Below are 9,402 nucleotides of genomic sequence, written 5' to 3' on the forward strand. Positions count from 1 at the left end.
TTATGTACGCTTAAAAGTCGAGTCCACCCCAGCAAAAAGTTGACTTGAATAAAAAGAGAAATCAAACAATCCTAATACCAAATCTTTAATCAAAATCGGATGTTAAATAAAAAAGTTATGACAATTAAATTTACACTTATTTTCACAACTCAGTGATATGAAAAATTGAGAGCCGGTCCTGCATGTTGCTGTGCACTATTTATTTCAAGTCTTATTATTTTCCTTTCCGTTTTAAGTCCTCTGATATTTTATTAGTTTGATAGTTACTTTCCTAAATTCAGCATTTGAGTTACACTGGGACCATGATATTGGGGTTGTCAACAAAGAATGTTTTCCGTTAAAAAGAGTAAGAATAAAACAAGCCCAATGATGTTAGCTTATTGATGAAATCAACGGGTAATAGCATGGTTTAGTTAAAGATTCTTATTGGTTTACTGTTACACCGTTAAGAGCAACTCCTCAATTACATCCCCTTTCCGGGTAATTCATTCATTTTATCAAATGCTTTAGATAGGTCAAGGAATAACCCCGTAAAGTATTGACAAAATGATTCGATATATTAGGCGAAGATTTCATGTGCTGAATACTAGTACGAGTTGTGTTTCATTTCACCAAGCAGTGTTTGGGGGAATCTTTTTTTCATTAAGTTCATTGTTCTGTATTAATTTTTATGTGTAAAAAGTGTTGAAAAGAATTATAAACCCGATTAAGATCTTTGCTTGTATAACGAACTACAAAATAAGATATCATCAAACATTGAGAGACAAGAGGTCATTAAACCCAACGTAGGTGTCATTTTTTCGCGCGAGGAATGAAAACATAGTTTGACTTTCGACTCCTATAGAATATCTGAAGATTATCTATATGCATACAGGCGACCCCTTTTATTCGGGGGGGGGGGGGGATCTTCGTGTACAAGTCTCTAAAATGGTTTTGTTGCTATTGATATTATGAAAGAATAGTAATGAATTGTTACGAAATTGTCACTAATGGCCAGTCCAAAGAATTGCTATGAAAGTCAGAGTTTCTAAAATAATAATTTGTCTGTCAGCAATAAGTCTTGTACGAGTAATAATTATGCCTATATATCACTGGGTGTATCATGGTCCCTTTGTGGTAGGGTCCATGGGTGCATATTCCAATATCGGCAATTCTCCCTCTCCACAAGAAGGTGTGATGGATGCAGAAAGAAAGAATTCAATGGCTCAAACATCATCACATTTACAGGCAGTCATATAAAATGATATCACTAAACCCCACGATATGAATAAGCTAGAATTTGATAGTTTATGTTTATTAGTATGAAAAAAGGTGATTACTACATTCCTTTTTCAGATCTCTTTAACTTATCAAGTTCATAACCATAGACCGATCTTCCATTACATTCCATTTCATTTGTCCATTAAGTCTAGTCATGAAGCTCAATCACTGTTATGTAGATCTCAAGCAATAGAAGAGGACGCCTCAAGTAATACCTAATATACATTAACTCACAATTTTCCTTTAGAAAAAAAGTATAACAAATTTCATTACATGATTGATTTACATTTGATATTAATGCATTACCTGTGCCGCATAATTTACCCCCTTTTTTTTGTACTTTTCGTCTTTTTTCATACGTTTCGGTTTTTCTTTCTTTCTTTATTTTTTACTATTGTTTTATTTTTTTTTCCGTTTCATTATCCTTTGGCAAACCCATCTCACGGGTTAGAAAAAAAAAACTTGGAAAACCATGCAATTCATTATCTATCAACTAATATGTTATTGTTTTTATGCTTACTTCATCTTATTTGTGAAATAAACACAATAAAAATATTTTTAAGTTGGTTTATATCCCTGCCTATACCTACCCCTCAACAAAACAAAACAATTTCTAACTGGGAGGGCCATGTATATCAGAATCCAACAATATAACTCATGTTTGTTAGTAATCATACCGAGGGCTAATGGCCATATTCTCGAAAATTTGAACGGACTGTGACATGGATATATTCCCAGTTTAACTTCTTTTGTTTTATCCTCAGCACACCTGCTGATAAGGGTTAAATTATATTGAAATTCATTCTATGTGCACTAATACACCGATGTACATGTAATTTTGAACCAAAGCCAGTATAGCATCCCATTACTTGTCAACTACAAAAGCAAAACCACTGCTTTAATTTCTGCAAGGTTTTGTCCCCCCCCTCCCTCCCCCCAAAAAAATATTCAGAAATAATTAGTAGTCAATTATAGTGTTTGACATTTCAATCTTCCCAGACAAATTGAACACCAAAAAAAACTGAATTACAGGAGAAATTGTAAACTTTTTTTAAAATTTTAATCATCATAAAATTTGGTAATAATCATTATTTATAATCATTCTTCAAACAAATACCATCACATTTGATTATGTGCTATCTAAAGTCTGATGTCTTATCTGGGTTCCCTAAGCTATGAATACTGGAGCAGACCTTGAAAGAAAATAAAAATAGTATCTTGCACATGTCCACAAAAAAAAAAAAAATCATAATTCCCTCCTGTAATTCTCCTAAACATAATACATTAACAAAGCTGTACTATAAAGGTAAACCATGGTCAGGGGCAGTGGCATAAGGGGGCAAGGGAGAAATACCCCACATAATTTTCAAGTAGTAAAAAATAGGGGAAAAGAGAAGAAAAGAGGGGGGGGGGGAGAAGAGAAGAGTAAAAGAAAAAGGTGTTTCACGAACGAGTCTCGCCTGATTTCGCGATCAATAAAATATGCAATATTGTCTCTTGACCCGGACCTTTGACCTTATCATTCTGAAGAACACATATGTGGTATTACCCAAAGATTATTTGTACCAAGTATAAACACAATTGATGCAGATATAAAGAAATGAGAGCAAGTTGAACAAAAACTTTACCATTTTTTAACAGACTAACATACTAACAGACCAATGGACTAATAGACCAACAGGAAAAGTGATAACTTGGTCTCTGCCGAACTTCGTTCCAGTGAGACAAAAAAAAAGGACGTTATAGGAGAAACTCTTTAAAGCCTATTTAGTTTTGGGAAATCCCCAAAAAGTGCAAGTCTTAATTGAAATTCATTTACTAGATCATATGAATGCATGTGCCCCAAAATGGTTATGTTGAGAAGAAATAATTTAACAATGTGTTTTATTTGATAAATTGATTTGACATAAAAATTTATTCTGATTAGATTCCACCAAAAATCAGGAAGTAATTTTGATAAAACAAATTATTGACTTAATTTTCTATTTGAAACAGCAAATATGAATTTGAGCATTCATTTACACAAGGTGGCAATGCCAGTTACATAATTGCATTCCACAATTGCCATGTTCACATAACATACAATTTGTTCCAATTAAATCAGAAAATGATAATCATCTTATGAGTTACCAAAACCAAAGCCTTATGGCAGCAAGAAATATGACTAGATTTGGCAAATGTGACCAGCCACTCTAAAACCAACAATATGTTACCCAGAATGAATTCGTCGATTTTTATTGAGATTGAAGAATCAAATCCTAAGCTTTAAATGATATATAACTTTGCAAAATTTGATCAATAATATTCCACACAAGTACTTGACTGAATGGAGAAGAAATTCAGCAAGAGTTTAGGTTTCAAGTTCTGGGTTCACTCAAGCATGAGATGTGCACACTGTGCAATCTCAATGAAAATCCCAAGTAGTACAAAATAAATAGTGTCAAAGAACTATTGTATCTTGTCATACATTCAGCTTCACAACTCCAAATTTTGACTGTATGAAGAAGAATAGTTTACTGGTGTGTTGGCTCAGTTGATAGAGCATCCGCCTCACAACCGGGTGGTCAGGAGTTCAAACCCCGGCCACGTCAGACCAAAAGACGTTACAAGATGGGAGTTGCTGCTACCCTGTTTGGCGTTCAATGATGCAAAGCATAGAGCTATGTCGATCTGACTCTGCACAGTGACTGCAGGGCCCACAATCAATTGGGCAAAAAAATATTTCAGAGTATTTCTGTTTCAGATTTCTATTTCGAATAAATCATGGATATTCATATATTCATTCTTTCAGATAGGCTTTTTTTCAAAATTTTGCCTTTTGATGACTAAATTACTTTTTTGGCTATTTACAGAGAATCTTCCCTTGTGACTTGGTTTGGGGTGGCTGGTTACAAATATCACTTTCAAAATCTTATGGTTACAAACATGTTTTAATAGGAATTACTTAAGGATCAGTGATCAAACAGTTATTTAAATTCATAAAACTTATATGAATACTTTATCAAAATGAAAAGAGTACTTTTCTACTAAGATACCGATGTACATAAAACAAGAAGAACAATAATAAATAGGACAATTGATGCAAGAACAAGGAAAATCCAGAATAAAGTTTTATAGGAACATTTTGATTTTCACTTACAAACATATCAAAGAGTCTCCAAAATGTTCTTAGGATTCAATATTTATGAAACAAGGGAACATGCAGGTTAGCTACACAAAAGTTCTGGAATGAACTTAAAGCCTTAAAGGGATGGTCCGGTCTGAAAATATTTATATCTTAATAAATAGAGTAGAATTCACTGAGCAAAATGCCGAAAATTTCATCAAAATCGGATAACAAATAATAAAGTTATTGAAGTTTAAAGTTTAGCAGTATTATGTGAAAACAGTCGTCATGAATATTCATTAGTTGGGCTGATGATGTCACATCTCCACTTTCCGTTTTCTTATGTTATTGCATAAAATCATAATTTTTTATTATTTCATACTTGTGTGAATAATGTCTCCCTTATAATGAAATAAGTTGCAGCAATAAATATCTAATGCACTAAATCAGCTGTCAATCCAATTTTTCTAGTTCTCGGAGGAAAAATTTTGAAGAAACCTGATTTCATATAATAAAATACAAAAGAACAAGTGGAGATGTGACATCATCAGCCCACCTAATGAATATTCATGACGACTGTTTTCACAAAATATTGCTAAACTTTAAAATTCAATAACTTTGTTATTTGTTATCCGATTTTGATGAAATTTTCGGCATTTTTCTCAGTGAATTCTACTCTATTTATTAAGCTATATATACTTTCAGCCCCGACCATCCCTTAAAGTCAATGTTTGATTACCCTTTTCTGGATGACAAGAATGAAATTGTATGATATCTTGAAAAGATGATAATTATACTTCACATGATATGGCAAAAAATGTATATGCATAGGGAACAAATAGAAGGCAAACATCAAATACTTTAAAAAGGTTGCTATTTACTTCTTACAATGAAGAGCAATAAATTGCAAAAACTTTAGAGAAGGTAAAATTTCTATAGCTTAATACTGAATTACATTTTTGGTTCACTGAAAAATATCAACCACTAAAAATTATTAGAAGTATTGAATATCTGTTAATTATCTTAGAAGTCAGAAGGATTAGATTGGTTTCAATCATATTATATTGCGGTCATTTTTATTTCATCACATTAAGAAGAGTCCACTCAGTAAACTTATGCAAACACTAGCCATTAATTGATATTCATGCATATCTTACCATCATGTAATATTCAATTCATCCTCTCTCAGGGACTAATCATAAATGTTACATAATCAATCATCCTCTTAATAACCTGAAGGAACCATCAAGAAAGGATTGGAATATGATAATTTTAATTTGCTCTTCTACGCTATGTTTCCAAATCTTGCTTTAAAAGTTAAAACCAACTTTTGTAAAGGCATTTTATTGCTATATGCCCACAAATATCACATTGACTATGGAGTTAAATTCTGTGATCATTTGTTTATGACTTGCAATGTAGTGAAAATTTGCACCAAAGATAGAGCATTACAACACACTTTACCATTACTTGAACAAGTCCTTCCATTCAATATGTTACAAGCTACAGCTGGTAAATGTGTCTCCGTTTTTCCCACAATGCATAACAAAAAACTTGACCGACCAGTTTTTTATCTCTAGCTGGTGCTATAGACACTGCATTCACTGCAGCAGTGGCGGACCCAGGGATAGTAAAATCGTAAGTTGTCATTAAATAAAATTAAAAAAACATACATTTTCTTGGGACCACCTACCTGGTGTCAAGGGGAGAGGGTATTAGAAGGATGACCCTTTTTCTATTTATTTTTATGGGTAAGTAAAGAATGTAAGTGACCTTCAAGTGATTTTTTTTGCTTAATAGAAAGTTTGTAAGAAAAAAAGAGCCAGTTATGGGAACCCTAGTCTGCCACTGACTTGCAGTATACCTTGATCCACACATCTCTTCAAAATATATAGAAAATGTTTGTAATTTTGGATTGGTTTGAACAGCAGCAGAAAAAAAAACCAACGACAACAACCCCCCCTTGAACAGAAAATATGGAAATTAAATTGTAACCTCTCAATGAACAGCACACTTAGAAGTCTAATAATCCTACAATAACAAAGTAAAAACTAGAACTGCAATCGTATCAGAACGATGTGCATGCATTGACGCCTGTGCTTTGATAGAGGGCAACAAACAGGAGATAGAGTGAAAAACTCTAGATGATATACATATTCAAAATGTTAGAGGGCGCTATTTCACAAAGGAATGGTCACTGATGCGTAAAACGCAATTGGATTATGTGAAATGATACAATTGCAGAGCTGCCAAGTTGTATTTTGCATTTTCAGTATTCTTATCCCCCAAAATCAGTATTTTGACAAAAAAGTCAGTATTTTTATCATGTGAGATAAATATTTTGTATTTTTCCCCCAAAAAGTGTATTTCATAATAAAATGCTTGGCGCACTCGCCCATCACGGCGCTCAAGCTGCATGCAAGCTAACATGCGCACTGCTCTTGCAGATGAAAAAAAAAACCATTGAAACTTGTGTATATCTCACCCTGGTTTTTACAAAGTGATAAAAAAAAAATTACCTGAAATTACATTGATCTAATAACCATATTTGTGTACGTTTTATGAAATAGAGACATATAGAGATGATTTTTCTCAATAAATTACGATTTTGTAAAAAACAAACAAAAAAAAACACATATTTTTAAAGAAAAAACGTACTGCCGTATTTTGGTTGCAAAAACGTACTAAATACGGCTAAAACGTACTGGTTGGCAGGTCTGCAATTGGCAAACCCTGAAAATATGAGACCAAAATAAATTAAAAAAACAAGAAAGTTATGGCAATTTTACTATTTTCCGACTTTGCAAAAGAGGGCGCTATTTTATAGGGTAATCGTCACCGATGCATACATAAACATTTGAGGGATGATACCCTTAGCAAACCCTGAAAATATGAGACCAAAATGATTGAAAACAAAGAAGTTATGGCCATTTTACTATTTTCGACTTTTCAATAGATGGCACTATTTCTAAAGATAATGGTCACTGATGCGTAACAAACCATTGAATTATGAAGGATGTTACCATAAGCAAACCCTGAAAATATTAGACAAAAATGAATGAAAACAAGGAAATTATGGCTATTTTACTATTTTGAACTTTTCAATAGAGGGCGCTATTTTTAAAGTTAATAGTCACTGATGCGTAAAAAACAAAGGAATTAGAAAACATGTCACCTTTAGCAAACTCTGAAAATATTAGACCAAAATGAATGAAAACAAAGAAGTTATGGCAATTTTACTATTTTCGACTTTTCAATAGAGGGCGCTATTTATTGATGTAATGGTTACTGATGCATTAAAAACGTTTTAATTACAAAAAATGATACCCTGAGCAAACCCTGAAAATATGAGACCAAAATGATTGAAAACTAGGAAATTATGGCCATTTTACTATTTTCGACTTTTCAATAGAGGGCGCTTTTTCTTAAAGGTAATGGTCACTGATGCGTAAAAAGCAAATGGATTATGAAGGATGATATCATAAGCCAACCCTGAAAATATAAGACCGAAATGAATGATAACAACAAAGTTATTGTCATTTTACTATTTGTTGACTTTGCAATAAAGGGCGCTATATGTAAATTAAATGGTCACTGATGCGTAAAAATTTATTGAATTGTGTAGGATGATACCATTAGTGAACCATGAAAATATGTGACGGAAATGAATAAAAAACAAGGAAGTTATGGCTATTTTACGATTTTCCTACTTTGCATTTCAATAAATATTAAAATTTTGAACGTAGACTATCTTGGATTTGAATTAAGGGTAAGAAGACGGCATTTTGAAGGGCAAGTCGTAGTTTTTATATGAAAGAGCAACTCTACTGCAATTTGTTAGAAGTCTGTAGCATGCAGGATAAGGGAGTTAGGACGGGATTAGGAATGGTATGCAAATGGACTTGAAATTTACAAAATGGCGCCTGGATGGTCATGCATGAGTGATTTTGGAAAATGGAAGACGAGGTGCACAACTAGGGATGCTGGACAACATGTCTAACAAAAACTATGTGTTAAACGAATGAGATTTTGTGGAAGAAGCAGACAAAAGAAGACGACGGAATAGGAATACGGAACAACAACAGAGCATTGTCGCCTGTAGGCGTCAATGCAAGGAAATGCCAATTACTGTATAGGGGAAGGCGGGGTAAGTTGTGACACTTTTTGCATTTTGCATGATAGAATTGATATGACTAATAATATTGTAGAAATAAGTACCTTGCCTTTAAATATGATTCTTGGGAAATCTTTTTCACCTATATACAACTTTCTACCCCCACACTGAAAGTCGTTGTGACCTTTGAAAAAAACGATGTCAAGTGGCACAACTTGCCCAATCTATGGGGTAAGTTGTGCCACCTTCGAGGGTAAGTTGACCCACAAAAACTATGTACAAAATGTATGCTGGAAGAACCAGCATGTCAATTTTTTATTTAAAGTCTTTTCACTTGCTAATTCTCTAAAAATACCAACATTCTCTAAAAGTAAAAGAACTGTCATGTGAATTTGCTCTTTTCTGCCTGCATATCGATGGCTTTTTAAGGTTTGATTGTGTTTTTGTTTACATTACCATAAGAATTACCATGGCTCAACTTGCCCCATGTTTGCTGGCTCAACTTACCCCAGTCCGAACTTAATGCGATTATTTCGCATCCACACATTTCTTATGTATCCATCATGTAAAAGACTGTGACAAGAATGAAGATCCATACCTGGACTGACAATGTTGTTCTTATGCTTTATTATATGTAAAGAAGTGTGTGTGTAAAAAACACTTATCTATTTCACACCCTTTTTTACTTTTTGGCTGAAATTTGTATTTTTCCCTCTAAAAATATACTTTTTGTTTCAAAGTTGAAAACAATGTGGTGGGGTTAATGGTTATGTAATGGGTCATCAATACATGACACCACCATAATGTCTGACTCATTCATTATTGGCCTGGGGGCGGTGGCTCAACTTGCCCCTATGCTCAACTTACCCCGCCTTCCCCTACTGTTGAAAGGCACAGAAGTGATCAAATAGACTGAGATTCA

The sequence above is a fragment of the Lytechinus pictus genome, chromosome 7 (assembly GCF_037042905.1).
Source record: "Lytechinus pictus isolate F3 Inbred chromosome 7, Lp3.0, whole genome shotgun sequence".
NCBI classification, from domain to species: domain Eukaryota; kingdom Metazoa; phylum Echinodermata; class Echinoidea; order Temnopleuroida; family Toxopneustidae; genus Lytechinus; species Lytechinus pictus.